The 14,913-nt window shown below is 33.7% G+C and overlaps 1 protein-coding gene across 3 annotated transcripts in view; it reads right to left on the bottom strand.

Moving 5' to 3' along the window:
• Positions 1-14,913, bottom strand: part of f (forked) — a 102,793-nt gene that overhangs the window by 77,623 nt on the left and 10,257 nt on the right. Inside the window, exon 1 of one of the 3 annotated variants that reach the window (XM_065360023.1) lies at positions 1,593-1,609. The exons of the other annotated variants lie outside the window; for them this stretch is intronic. The gene's annotated coding sequence lies outside the window, so the exon portion shown is untranslated. Of the gene's footprint in view, positions 1-1,592; positions 1,610-14,913 lie in introns of those variants that run through there. 3 annotated transcript variants of the gene reach the window in all.

Below are 14,913 nucleotides of genomic sequence, written 5' to 3' on the forward strand. Positions count from 1 at the left end.
GGGTCCAAAATCATACCATTGGTCAGTACTCCCATTGTGATTAGCATATCCAAATTTCAGCTTCCTAGATCATCCCCACCCCATTTGAGGCAAAATTAAGGTGGATACCCCCTTATTTTTGCCCCTATTTTCGGTTTTTTTCCACCTCAAAAGAAGTGAGGATAATGTAGGAAGCTGAAATTTGGATATGTTAATTACAATAGGAGTACTGACCAATGGTATGATTTTGGACCCTTTTCATCAATTTGGGGTCATATTATGCCCCTCCTCCAAAAATAACCTTTTGGTGATTTTCAACTTTGACCCTTCCCACTGCAGAGGTCAAATCTAGCTCTCAAATGAATCCTATTCCCCAAGTTTGACTCAATTTAATCAATTAGAACAGGTTCCAAGTCCCAAGTCATAAAATGTCAAAATATTAAAGTTACGTCACTTTGAGGGGTCATAGCGCCACCCTCCTTGGGGCTGGGGAGTTAGTCGATAGCTCATTTCATTTGATAGGTATTGGAGAGGACATAAAATCATCACTGAGATCATTTTACTCAAAAGTTAATATTTTAGAAGTTTTTGACAAAAAAACTGATTTTGGAGGGCTTTGATCCACTGTGATGGGGTTAGCTCATGGAGTAGGGGCGGGGAATTTTAGTATGTTGTTCAACACACCATCCTACACGATATTCACCGAAAAAAACCTTCGATCGCAATTATGTTTGGGTCAAATTGCATTTTGACTGGGCTATATTTTTAATTTACACGCCAATTTCCAGGACAGCCCAAGTAAAATTTGTTATTCCTCGTACCTAATGAGACATTTACCGATTTGGAATTCAAAATAAGCACATGACAGACGACAGAGGTTTGTTAAACCACCACTTAGATATTCGGTTAGGTCATGGTTCACTCAGTACACCCCTACCTCTCACCCATTACCACCACAACTAGCTGCCCCCATCATTTCAATTCACAGATAGCTAATTTTCAAACAAAAATCGCACATTAAACACGATGACGACATTCTTGTTTGAATGCATCCACAACACGAGTAAACTTCATAGTACACCTAGGTAGGTAAATATAAGTAGACAGAAAAAACCGAAGGTCGATGGCTTTGAAAAAACGACGAGAAAATGTAAACGACCCAATAATGATACGGGCACGATAAACTCGACGTGTATCGCGGTTTTTATTGAGTGAATAATCGCGACGATGATTTATTCATTAGATAAAAAAATTTTATATCATTCAATTAGATACTTCATGCAAACCAAAAAAAAAAAAAAAGGCAAAACAATCCAACATTGTACCCAGACACGACTTTATATACCTATACAAATATCTGAAAACCTATAGAGTTCAACGTAATGTCAAATGTCACTGATTTATAACGCGGAAAAAACTAAAAAGGCGCATTTTGTATCGAGTAAATAGGTACCTATCGATGGTCAATAAATCTCGCTTCCACGAAGTCGTCGTCGTCGAAGAACTAAAAAGAGAAGATGCTGCTATAAACTAAGTATAACTTATTAACGTCCGAGAAAAGAATTAACGATAATAATCCATCTGAAAAAGTGAAAACTGCAGTACCTACTCACCCGTCTCTCGGTCTCAATAAAAGAAATTACCAAGTTTAGCGGCGTGATATTGGAAGTACACACAGATACGAGTACGAGTCCGGTCTCGGTCTTCGGTCTACCATACACAGTATACACGTAAACAGTACACATTACACACATATGAAAAGATACAGGCATTAGAAATATACCATACGAATACGATGAACGATGAAACACGCAATCCGGCAATATGTAATGAGTGAAATGTACACTCTGCAAGCTAAGATAATGATAGTAGACAACGTGTGTATGCCATATACTCATACCTTACCATACCTACCTGGATAGTCATACCTTTTACACTATGAAACGGAAACAAAGAACGGATATGTGTTTTACCTCGACTAATTACAATTTGTACGGCCTCGAATTTGCGGTACATTTTGAAAATTTCCAATCCATATCCGAATCCTCTCCATCTCCAATCACCGATCCGGCGATCCCCAGTGTTCTAAATTTTATTGTGAGTAAATTTTATGGGTTAATTATTTACGCAATACTCGTATACACGACACGTAAACCTTTATAATCGTTTAGATTTTCTTGATGCGATAAAACAACAAATAACATTAATGTAACCGTTGTTTTTTTTTGTCGTTTTTACATCTACCTCCTTGTAAACGACGACGAGTATAATACTTGTCAACCAAATGTTTCGCGTTGAATAATAATTAATCAGTCGTGACACCCGGATTGTTATAATCGATTACGACGATGCTGACGCTGATAATATTCTTTCGAGCTTTTTTTTTATGTCATTGGTATTTGCATTTTGTGACTTATCCTTTCACTTGTGTTTGCTGCGTAGGTGTGAGCCATGAGGTGTTGGAGTTTGAGGAAATGCTTGGTTTTATGATCTTTATGGGGGGGGGGGTGAGCGAGAGAGAAGGTCACATAAATGGTCATTTTTTTAGAAAAAGACAACAGGAATTGAATGAGAAGATGGAGAATGATGCTGAAAGAGCGACGATGTAATATATAATGAACTTCAGCCTCAAATTGAACCTTAAAGTACCACTAGTTTTAAAAATTTTCGAGAGTTTAAAAAAACACCAGGAAAAGTTGATTTTAATGGAATTAGGTAGGTACCAAAATAAATTCTCAGAAGGAAATCAGGAAATGATTGGATCTCCGGATACTCTCCTAAGAGACCTGATTGGATGTGAACAGATCTGTTATGATCTGGAATTTTGAAAAAATATATATCCAAATGAAATCAGTAGAGGATTTTTTTACTCTGAAAATTCATTAGGTATAAGTGAGTTTACACCATACGATACCCATCGTAATTTTCTCAATGTTTTCAACTTTTGATTGTCATAGGGGTCATTCTGGGAAGGCGTGGACAAACAAAGGTCAAAAAATGAGGTAATATTTCAAATTCAGCACCTCAGAAAACGTATAAATTGATAATATATCATAATTACATTGAAAGTTCCCAATTGAAATACGAATAACCACAAAAAGTTACGTCTTCATCTATGCAACGAGTTTGAAATTCATTTTTAAAGCTGAACCTTCAAATAATTTATTAAAAATCCAACTTTCAATTTTTCTAATTTCAAAACTCGGTGAACATTTTAAAATTCGTATTCATAGTCTCATTGACCTTACAAACTGATAAATTTGTTTTTATCAATTTCGAAAGACATTCACTGTTTGCAGTTGAAGTGCTAACACACTTGACTGATTTGAACAACGCCCCTCTCCCCCCTCCCTTAAGAAGTGGCCTCTCACGACTGACAAAAAATATTTTCGATTTTCGGAACTCGCAGATTTTTTTGAAAATTTAACCAAAAACATTCTTATCTATTCTAAAAAATTCAAAAACAAAATTTTAAACGTTAAAAATTCGTTTTTGGACTCTTGAGAAAAGTTTTCAAAATAAAAAAAAGTTTAAAAAACAATAAAATTTGTTTGCAAAAAAAATTCCACAAATTAAGGCAGAGAACTGAAATTCTTCGTTCACATCCGTCCTGTATTCAACCTCCCCCCCCCCATTGATTGGTTGCAGTTTCTGGCCACTCTGGAACTTCCAGCAAATTTCTTATTTTTCCAGTCATCAGAAAAATTGGCATAAAAAGGGAAAAAATAGGAATTAGTAGGTACCTGTAGTTGTGACCTTTCGATAGATTTAGGCACAATTTTCAAAGTCCATTTCCATCATTTAAATTAGACCTAAAACTTTTTCCAGGGATTATTATTAAAAAAAAAAATGAAAATTAAAAAATTAAAGAAATTAAAGAAACCCCCCCCCGGAGCCTCTAGAAATTTTTTGGATTTTTCAAGTTTCAAAAATGAAACAAAACACGTAGATAGGTAAATCAATAAAAATTAATTTGAATCAGCTGGAACAATTTATTTAAGGCAATGAATTTCATTCCAAAATTTAGAGAATCCAAAAGTAGGTATGCTGAAGGCTCGAAAATGACTCAAAACTACCACTAACTAATTTATTTTCATCAGAAATATAACCAGAGCATAAAGCAAATTTCAGCCATCTACAGCAATTCGATCAAATTTTGAATGTTATCATGGAAATAGATGAAAAATAATTGAATCTAAAATTTACTAAAAACAAAAAAAATGAAATTCTTGAACCTGAAATTGAGCCAGGTGAGTGGTGGTGTATTTTTGGTAAATCTTTTAATTTTTCTTCGCTCGATTCAAAAAATTTGTTTGCCATTTGGTGTACCTCCCTTGCAAATAAGTACATAATAAGGACTAAGCTAATAATAATGTTCGATTTCAGTTTAAATCCCATTCCTTTCTTGGGGGGGGGGGGGGGTGGATGAGAGATCAAAACAGACTTGGGAAGTTGAAGTTCTAAGTTCAAGAGTGGAAGCCCAAACTTTAATTAAGTAGGCACTTAAATATGTACGTATACATATATAATTATGTATTTTTTAAAATAATTTTCGAACGATTTTAACGAAAGCCTCCTATCCCATTTCCAAAATATCATTTTGTGGTTTACAATGTCAAGACGAGCAGGACGCTGAGAACAATGATCAAAATCACCAAAAAATTTGCATTTTAAATTAAATGCTACGGGGTAACCTTGGACTTGATGTTTGACGAGTTTGATTGCATCAACTGATAATCCAAACTGCATAATGAACTGGTAATGAATTGAATACCTACCTTCTGGTTCGAAAATGATTCAATGGGAAATGATACAATGACATATTTTATCTCTATATACTTTACTCACTCTCCTGCAACTAAAAAGTTTTTAGTCACGAGTACCTATTTTTCAATTTCATTCGCACTGTGAGGCAAAGTTGCAAATCCCTAATTAAGTTCATCTTTTTATGAAAAATATTCCTCAAGAATTCAGAATTGGCAGGATGTGGGCTGAACATTTTTTAATGACATAAAATATCAACACGATCTAAAATGTAACGGTTTTTCTGATCTTTTATATTTCTCAAGTACGAAGTAGGTACTATAACCATATCGATTATCTAAAGCACAAAAGATATAACCAGAAGTAGCCTGAAGCAGATGAACACTGATGTATTATACAAGAGTAGAGTTATCTGGTCTATGAATAAGCTATGAGAAAATACCACAATGATAGGAATAGGGCGCATAAGTACTAACGATGGCGGCGCTGACTTTGTCACACACGAATTTAATCCATTGACCTTTCATCGAACGAAATGCTCCACGAGTTGTTAAATACTGTGTAGTGTGTAGGTACTTTCGATTTTCAAACACTTCGAGAGCTTACGTTAACTGTATAGGTAGGTAGGTATAGATAAGTAATAGGCTAAGGAAGCAGAAACTGAAAGGTTCGCGTTTGCATTGGATAAGATTTAGAGAGATGAAGAAGACGTTACAGTTATAAAGTTTGGTTTTCGGACCATTAATCATGAAAACAGTATAAACTTTCTCATTTTTAATCGATCCGTCCGTCATTCATCCATTTTTAATAATAGATTTGACAAATTATCCGTACGATGATTTAAGTTCCTTCGTCGAGATTTATTCGAAGATACCGGTGATTTGTTTCATAACACAAATTAACTAGGTAGGTAAGTATACAGACGAGTAAAATATCGTATTCGTAGGTACGTTAAACCGAGAGTTATTATCTGGATCGTAAATCGAATGCTCGAATGATTCAAGTTCTATGGCAAATCTTGAGCTGTTATTAGCGAAGGTTTGCCTAGTAAAACTGGTAGGTACACAAATACATTGTAGATAAGTACATAGTTTGGCGAGTAGAGAAGGTATCCACAATATTGTATCTATATTCGTTTTCGTTCACTTTTTTCCCTAAAAATTCGATCACTCAACTCCTTCAAATTTGGAGAAGTGCTGTTTTGTGAAATAACTTTTTTCATTCGTCCCAAAAATTTAAATCAGAAACTTATTGGACACACAGAATTTACACATACTTAGGTCACTATTTACTGAAAAATCCCTCAAGAATTGTGAAGCATGTATTGTAATGTAAATAGGGGTGTTCAAGCCAGAGATGGAAACCAAAATGAAAAAAAAATATCGGTTACTTTTATAGTGGTTATTTTTTTCAAAATTATTCACATGGTTACAGGTAGCTAAGGGTTATAGTTAGAGGTCTTATGAGTATTGATATTTATCAATAATATCGATACTTTGCACTATCGCATGAGTATCGATATTTACGTTTTTACATTCTTATCTCCACTATGCGTCTTTTTTTGGTTTGTAATTTGTATTTGAGCATTAATTTTTGGTGTTAATGATGTAATTTCTGTCAAGAAAAAAAATATATTTACACTATCGAGTTCTGTCTTCTGTCTGGCTTGGCATGACTACTCATTCCCATGAAGTCAATTGAAAAGTATTGATATTATCAATACTTGAGGAGGGGGGGGGTATTGATATATACATACATATTGATAAGTACTAAAAATCACTCAAAAATAAAACCTCTATTTACTGTTATGACCAAAAAAAATTAAGGGTAAGTATGTTTTTTTTTTCATTTATCAACAATTACCTTATTAGCATTTAATGTAAAAAAACCAGCAGGGCTGTATACCAATATCAATACCAAAATACCAATATCTACTGGCAATACTGGCAAATTTTGAAAAAATTTACAAATACTGTTTTACCAATACCAATTGGCAGACAGATGAAGTACCAATTTACAAAATACCAACAAAGTTTTTGAAACGGTATTACAGTGGAACCTCGATAACTCGAAATTTGAGGGGAATGGTCATTCATTCGGTTTATAGAGGTTTTCGAGATAATCAGTTTCGAGTTATGCAGGTAAGATTTTGAGAGCATTCGAGCAGGGCCGACTCCAGTTAAAGGCCGGTATACTGAAACTTCGCAATACGTGCTGTGGGCTGACTTTTTGATTTATCCCTAAGACGACACATTAATATAAATCGCAATTACTCAGAAAATATCGTTTTTACATGAAAATTGCAGTATACCTTTTTTGCAGGAAATTAAAAAAGCGTTCTATTCATGCAATAATTTTTGAGCTTGGTATCATTTTTGGCATTGTGGGCTGACTTTTTGATTTCTGCATAAGATGTATGATGTAATGTTGATGTTTATCACAGTTAGTTGAAAAATATCATTTTTACAGAAAAAGTGCAGTAAACCTTTTTTGTAGGGAATAAAAAATGCTATCTATTAGTTCGAAAATTTTTGGATTTGGTGTGATTTTTGCAAAAACAGTGTAGTTGCCAAACGTTACATACCGGCCTGTTAACTAGAGTCGGCCCTGATTCGAGTTATAGAGGTCTTACAAAATGAATGAATGGAGAGATATATAAGTGCACAAAAGGTAGAAGTATGAATTGAAATATTCGAGTTATAGAGGTAAATGCCAGACAACGTACGATTTATAGAGGCTTTCTCACTAGTTTTGGAAAAAGTTTAGCTTGGAGTTACAACTGAGATATGTAAGTGCATAAAAGATAGAAGTATGAATTGAAAAATATTTTAGTTATAGAGGTAAATGCTCAACAATGTACGACTTATATGTAGAGGCTTTCTTGCTATTTTCGGCAAGATTTTAGCTTCAAGTTACGACTGGTTTGTGTAGTCAATTTCGACTTATCCAAGTAAAGTTAGCATTGAGTGTTATGGAGATTTCAAGGGGAATGGAGGTTAGTTCGGCTAATAGAGGTTTTCAAGTTGAAGAGTTTCAAGTTATTGAGGTTCCACTGTAATACCAAAACACCAATACCAAAATTTTTTTCAATGGTGTACTTTTGGTATTGGTATTTTGAATTTTTTGATTGATTATAAAATTATAAGGTAAAGTACCAGTTTCGGATCACCTTTTTAAAAAAATTCTGTAGGGTGTAAATTTCAACATTTTTCAAATTTTATCATCTGTACCTACTTGTTAAGGAAACCTTCCTCCACAAAATATTGGGGAAAATTTTTTTTGTTCTAAACAGGCGTCTGTGGGGCTGTTTTTGTAACCCTCTGAAATAAAATAACTGCAACCGGGCCAGTGGCCCAGTTGTGGTTTTTGGCCTCGTTGCAGTTTTTTCACCTAATTGTAAAATTGTACTCACTACTCATACATTGATAGAAGGTAGCTTCCATAACAACCTATCACTGGGAACAATTTCAATGTTTCACGGATAAAAAGTTACAGGGAAAAAATCTGAGACCCAAAAAGTACCAATTGTGGATCAAAAATTTCCTACCCACAAGCGGGACCTTATAAATCAAGGATGCACTTTAATAGCAATTTTTTTGAAATTTTTCAAACTCAAAGTTCTATTTGTCCAAACTTACATTTAGCTTCACCAATTTTTATATTCTTATACCTATTGCATTTTATTCGGAATTTGAGAGAGTAGCTAAAAATTCAATGAAAGAAATGAGTACCACTTGCGGATCAAAAATTTTAGGCCAGCTTGCAGATCAAAAATAAAATGCCAATACCGAAATACCAAAATTCTACTAGAGAATACCAAAATACCAATACCATTTTGGAAACTATATGCTAAATACCAATACCAGATACCAATACCGTTTATGTTTATCGGTATGCAGCTTTGCCAAAAAAGTGCATCTGCAGCCTGGGCCTGGGTAAAAGTAACTGTGCATGGTAAAATTGGAAAAAGCAAAAAAAAAAACACGATTTCATGACCAGAAAATATGCATTTTTTAAGTTTAAAGGAAATTTGAGACGAACTGAGCCATTTTTTTTGGTCAAAAATCATAATAAGTAATTGTCATATTTTAAGTTTAAAATGAGATTTTTACAGCTGTTAAAATTCATTTTGGTTAAAAATTATGGTTATGGTTACCATCCATGGTTTAAGCGCCCTCCAGCAAATTACAAAAACTTCCAGTAATTACAGAAAACATACTGAGAATTTTTTTTACAGTTTTCTGTAAAATTGCATTACAGCAGTCTGCAGTCCATTTTGAGTCTGTCATAAGCGCTCAAAAACCTAATTTTTAAAGTTTTCTGTAAATTCTGTAGAGCGCTTGAACACCCCTAATGTGACAATCCAACATTTATTTTAAACTCATGCAAAACATATGAAGCAATCAAAAATGAAATACTTGGGGTATATATGTATTTTGACCACATGCAAGTCCATGAAGATAAAGAAAAAATTTGTGAAAATGTCTTCCTATTCCTGATTTGTGCTGCAATCTATAATTTGTTATAGGTACATTTTTGTACATATTAGGTACCTTAGCTTAGATAGGTACTTTGTTTTACTTTTGTTACATTTTTGTTGAATTTTTGTTATATTTTTGTTGGATTTTTTTTTATTTTGTTGTTGTATTTTCATTTTTGTTATTTTTTACTTACATTTTTGTTAAATTTACAATCAACGACGATTGACATAAGTAATTCAATACTTCACAGCTTTCGAATTTAATCGCAAACAAAATTAGGTATGTGAAAATCTGTGAGGGGTGAAATGGGACTTTAAATTCATTAGAAATTCAATTCCTCAGGAACGTTTGAACCGATTTTGATCAAACTTGTAATTTCACAATCAGGAAATAAAGAATGAAAAAACTACGATTTTTTCGAAAATGCCTCCTCTTTGAGAGCCCAAATCTCCATTCCAGGGGCACCTCCGGAGCCAAAAAATTTTCTGAGTGACTTTCAACTCACAATGAAGGTCCGTTGAATTTCCTCCGACCTTGTTTTTTCGAAATCCATCCCTCTGAATAGGTATATATGTACAAGTAGCTGAAAGTCAAAGTAAAAAGTTCGAGTTTCTCGTAAGTTGAAAGCCAAAAGTTGTAATTTCAATAGGTAATCACTTTTCATTCTCGCGATTCACCATTCCAACTCATAGAGCCCACATCATCGTAAAAATCTTCAAGAATCCACACCAGTATTTTCAAACATACCTACAGGTTCTTAATTTATATAAAAATCACTCGTAAAAACATCTACCTGTAAAATGATATTAATACATAAAAATAGCCATCAATCGACCATCACACCTTATATACATTCGTAAGAAACCGATGATACGGGCCAGGAGAGGGAGGAATGTCATAAACCGAGCGCGAATTTATTACCCATAGTATAAGTATAGGTACCTACCTCTTATACCTATCTATACGTTCTTAGAAAAGAATAAATATACTTTGAGAGTCGTCAAACCTGAGATTATCAACTTTCATTCTGTATGAGTTTTTTGAAATATGCAAATACGAAGAAGAGTTAGCAGATTTTGGTGAGACTGGTGTTTCATCATTGGTCGATGGGGCTGGCGATGGCGATGCCGATGCCGGTGAGCAGCTGATTGATGCACTTTGACATTCCGCGGAATCTACAACTTTCTTCATCGGCGATCTGGTCTCGTCCTCGCTTCCATCTACTAGTATTTCTCTTTCAATAAGTTTCTCTGTATTATTAATAATTTCTTCGCTGTAGTAAGAGTAGTAACCCGTAGAAGTAGAACAATGACCACTTAAGGAACAAGTTGAGCAGACCGGATTTTTATCGCAGCCCTTGGCATTTTCGTCTGATGCCGTACTTTCATTTACGTTCACGGCCATCTGATACGAGTCCATGCGACGAGTACGAGTCGTCTTGTTGTATGATTTTCTCGAATTTACTCGATGCACCAACACCCGAGACCGGCGATGACGATGCCGTTTGCTGAAACGATGCAATGACGATGATCTTTTGCGAATAAACTCGCCGCCATTTTTAACCGCCGAAAAGTTATAAAGAAAAGCGCGAATTTTTTCAAACATTTCGATGACCGAAAGACATATTTTTTTTTAATATTTCACGTTAGCCCGAAGAATAAAGACACATACGACACAAAGTATACCTACATAGGTACTCCCACGTATAACTAGTAAATATATGAACTAAATGAACATAGTACCAACCAAATTACTAATGCAGGTATACGCAGGAAGTATATTACAAATGAATAACGATCGCCAGCCAGGGTGAGAAGGGAGAATTATAAAGTCAGGAAGTGTGACGTGTTAGGAAAAAACCAGGTGGTAGACGGTTTTTTTACCTCTGAAAATTGTAGGTACGTAGGCTACTGTGTACAGAGAGCGGAGATCCTCGCGCCTCGCAGTCTGTCTGCGTTGAACCCATCATTTTCATCGGTTTACCATACTCACATACTTGACATAGAATGCTGGAAAAACAATGCCTGACTAGTATACCATGGTACCATATACGAGAAAGCATACTCGTATTTATTCTACAATGTCGCCTCGAAATGGTAATGAGCTTGAAAATGTGCGATTGCGGTAGGGACGATGAGTTCGAGTTGACGATACTTGAATCAAAATACACAAATACGTAGGTAAGTTCGAGAAGGCTTTGTGGGTGATTTTTTTTTTCATAATTTGCTTAAAAGTAAATAAAAAGTTTTTTGAGTGTCATTCGAGTGTTTGTTTTTTGTTTGGATGGTAAATATTTGTCTCCACTGGCTAACCACTGAGGACTGCCCACACATCTGGTCAATTTCCGATCGCGATCGTTGCCATGAAATTGGAGCAAGTGTTGGCTATTGTGTGCGGTAAAAATGTATGTACATAGTAGGCTACCAGTAAAATGAACTTGAAACGTGATGGTGTCGTTGGTCATGTTCAACCAACCGGTAGACATTTTCAATATTAATTGCAATAATTTCTATCTATTTCATGCCGAAATATCGATTTCTTTTTATGATTTTGCCATTAAAGAGAGCAGAGATGTTACGTAGATGTTTGATATTGAATTTTTTATATCGAGAGTGACGTGGAAAGGAAGTGTAGAAGGGGATTCTTTTTTCAAAAGTGACTTAATATACCCAGAAGGGTGGCTCCAAAAAAAAATTAGTAAAGTTGAGCTTGATGAAATTTTTTTAAATATCTCAACAACAAAGTCTTTTGAAAAAAACAAAATTCCCCCCTTTTTGGTACGAAATATATCTCATCATTTTTTTCGTATGCTCCTTAATTTTCTCCAAACATTGATATTTGTCATACGTAAAAACATCGCAGGAAATCTCCAACGTTTCCTTCTCCCCCCCCCCCAATAAATGGGAAAAACTAAGAGCCTCGAAAAAAAAATAAAGGAGACCAAATTGTAAAGCATAAAATTTTACATCAATTACCTGAAGTCACCACCATTTTTGAACCGATCTGCACCCTTTAGCAAAAGTTGACCTTTCTTAAGGAATTTCAAAAATAAAATGCACTTTTTAATGTTGCCTTGGATTTGCGATTCACCTGCCTCAATCGATTCGGAATGTCGAACTTATACTCGCAATTAAATAATTTTCAGCTGCCGAAGTTGATTGGTAGTTAAGATTTGCTGATGAGATATTTCAAGTGAAAATTAAAAAGCTCATGACTCATGTTGTATGAAAGGGACAAAGGGTCAAAATGGGTCCGGAGCAAAAGCCTTATTTTGTTCTTTAAAAATCATCAATGAAATTCCACTTATGAAAAATTATCAAATCACAAACCTAATGTGGACTTTTTTAAAAAATATAAAAATTGAAATTGAAGCATGTTTCCAAACTGCACTAACTATAAGCCCAAAAAAATATTGATACGAAATTCATGGTACTTAGTACAGTTTGGAAATGTAGAAATCAGCCATTTTGGACTGCGACTTCATGCTAGATGGCGTTGCAACCTCTGAAACCTTGAAAATGGACTTGGTGCAGTTTGGAAACATTGTTTGACGAATTTTGACAGTTCAACATTATGGAATGAAATTTTGCAAAAATCGAGTTTTATCAAAAGAAACAAAATTTTTGATACCTACTCGTATTTGCATAAAAATTACTCAATCTTGTCAAAAACTGACGAAATTTCAGTTCAGTGGACCTACACTTGAAAAAAACAAACAAACAAAAAACAAAGCAAAAATCATGAAAATATTTTTAGAACTGGCTGAAATGACATGAGACAATGAGAAACGAAAATTGTAATAATTTCTCTGAATTTGAACAAAATTTTGAAGAAAAAAACATGTAAATTATAAATAAAAAAAATTGACACTAAAAATTATAAAAATTGTAGAATTGGTTGTAAATTTTGGAAAAACTACTAAAAAGTTTGTTAAACCACTACAGACAGAAAATTGGTATAATGTAGCGAAATTTGTACAAAATCGTATAAAAAAAGGTTTAGAACATGAAAAAAAAATTTACAATTTTACAATTAATAATTTTTATAAAATTATCAAAATGGAATGAAATTTTGCGAAAATCACTTACTTATTATTATAACATGGAGTTTTTCTTTCAAGTGGGATTAAATTGGCATCTCATAAATCACTTGGAAATTTGTCAATATTCCAAAAATTGCGCTAAATCCATCAAAAAATGTTTGAAAATCAATAAAATCATATTTTGAAAATGACAAGAATTTGAAAAAAAAATCATCAGAATGGAATTGAATTTTGCAAATATTTATCAAATAAAATATTGTTGAAAAAAAAGTATATAAAATTTGCAACAAAAAAAATCACCAAGAGTTGTCAAAAATAAAAGGCATTAAATTATTGACAATTCACAAAAATTAACGAAACATTTCAAAAATTATTGAAATGATGCTTCAGTTATTTGAAATATTCATAGACAGGTAAAAAATCAGAAATTTTGTGAATTTGTATGAATTTCTTTGATTCAGAGCAATTCATTCAAGTTTATACTTCAACATTACGAGGTATTTATTTTCATCAAATTTTTGCCTTTTTCAACAATTTCAACGTTAATTTTTCCATTTCTTCGTCAATTTTAAATTTGAAAGTTTTCTTCCTTCACCTTCAAGTTGATAGTTCGTACCTACAGTTGATTAATTGTTGACATGTACATCTACATAGTATTGCAGTCTCAGGTTGATGTTGCCACAAATCTTCCTACACGTGTTTCAAATGAACTCATTATAGTATTCAGCATGCTGAGGACTGTCTGTGTAGACATTTTATATTCGTACGAGTAAAGTGAGAGAAACTTTTAACATTGAGAATGTGTTCTAGTGTTTTACCTACGCAAATTCTTTGACAACATAGTAAAAAGATTGCGGTAGATATATGCTCGTGGATGTGAAATAACTTCATTAGGTAAGTAAAGGCAGGGCCTATTCTAAGGCGCAGCTCCGCACATTTTGCGCAGTTCCAAAAAAAATGTGTGTAGTTCCAAATTAGTTTGCGCAGTTTCAAAAATTCAGCTGCGTACATTTTTCATTTTACTCATTAAAAAACAATTTTGAACAAACACAAAAGTCATAAAGATAGACAATGAATATGAGAAGTATTTGTGTAAGTTCGAAAAATCAGAAAATTACCAAAAACCATGGATTTTTACTTCTTTGAAATAAAAATTTTCAAAAGTTTTCGCCCTCGCTTCGCTCGGGCCAAATCATTTTCCCTTTACATTCTCTGATTACAAATTAGAGAGTAGACAAATTGTCTTATTCTCACATTAGAAATAATACTGTTTCACATGAAATTTACCAAAAGACGGCCTCTCTTCATTCCTGTTATAACTATGTACCAGAAAGTCCCAATTTTTTGCTAAAATACCAAAAAAAAGGTCCTATTTTTTGTCAAAAATTCATAAACAATTTGAAAACAGGTACTTATACTTAATTTTGTCCTGAAAAAATGAAGAATTGTGAATTTTTGAGAGCTTTTGCCCTCGTATTCCTACATTTGAAAATGTTTTAATTTCCTGAAAACAAAAAATTTTGATGCCATGAAATTTAACTTTCTGTATCAAGATTGATGTTGTTTTGCATTTCGAATTATCAATTTTTCACAGCTTTCACCCTCGTTTCGCTCGGGCGAGATCATTTTTCTGTCCTTTCTCTGACC

This window comes from Planococcus citri, chromosome 4, assembly GCF_950023065.1.
Source record: "Planococcus citri chromosome 4, ihPlaCitr1.1, whole genome shotgun sequence".
Classification (NCBI taxonomy): Eukaryota; Metazoa; Arthropoda; class Insecta; order Hemiptera; family Pseudococcidae; genus Planococcus; species Planococcus citri.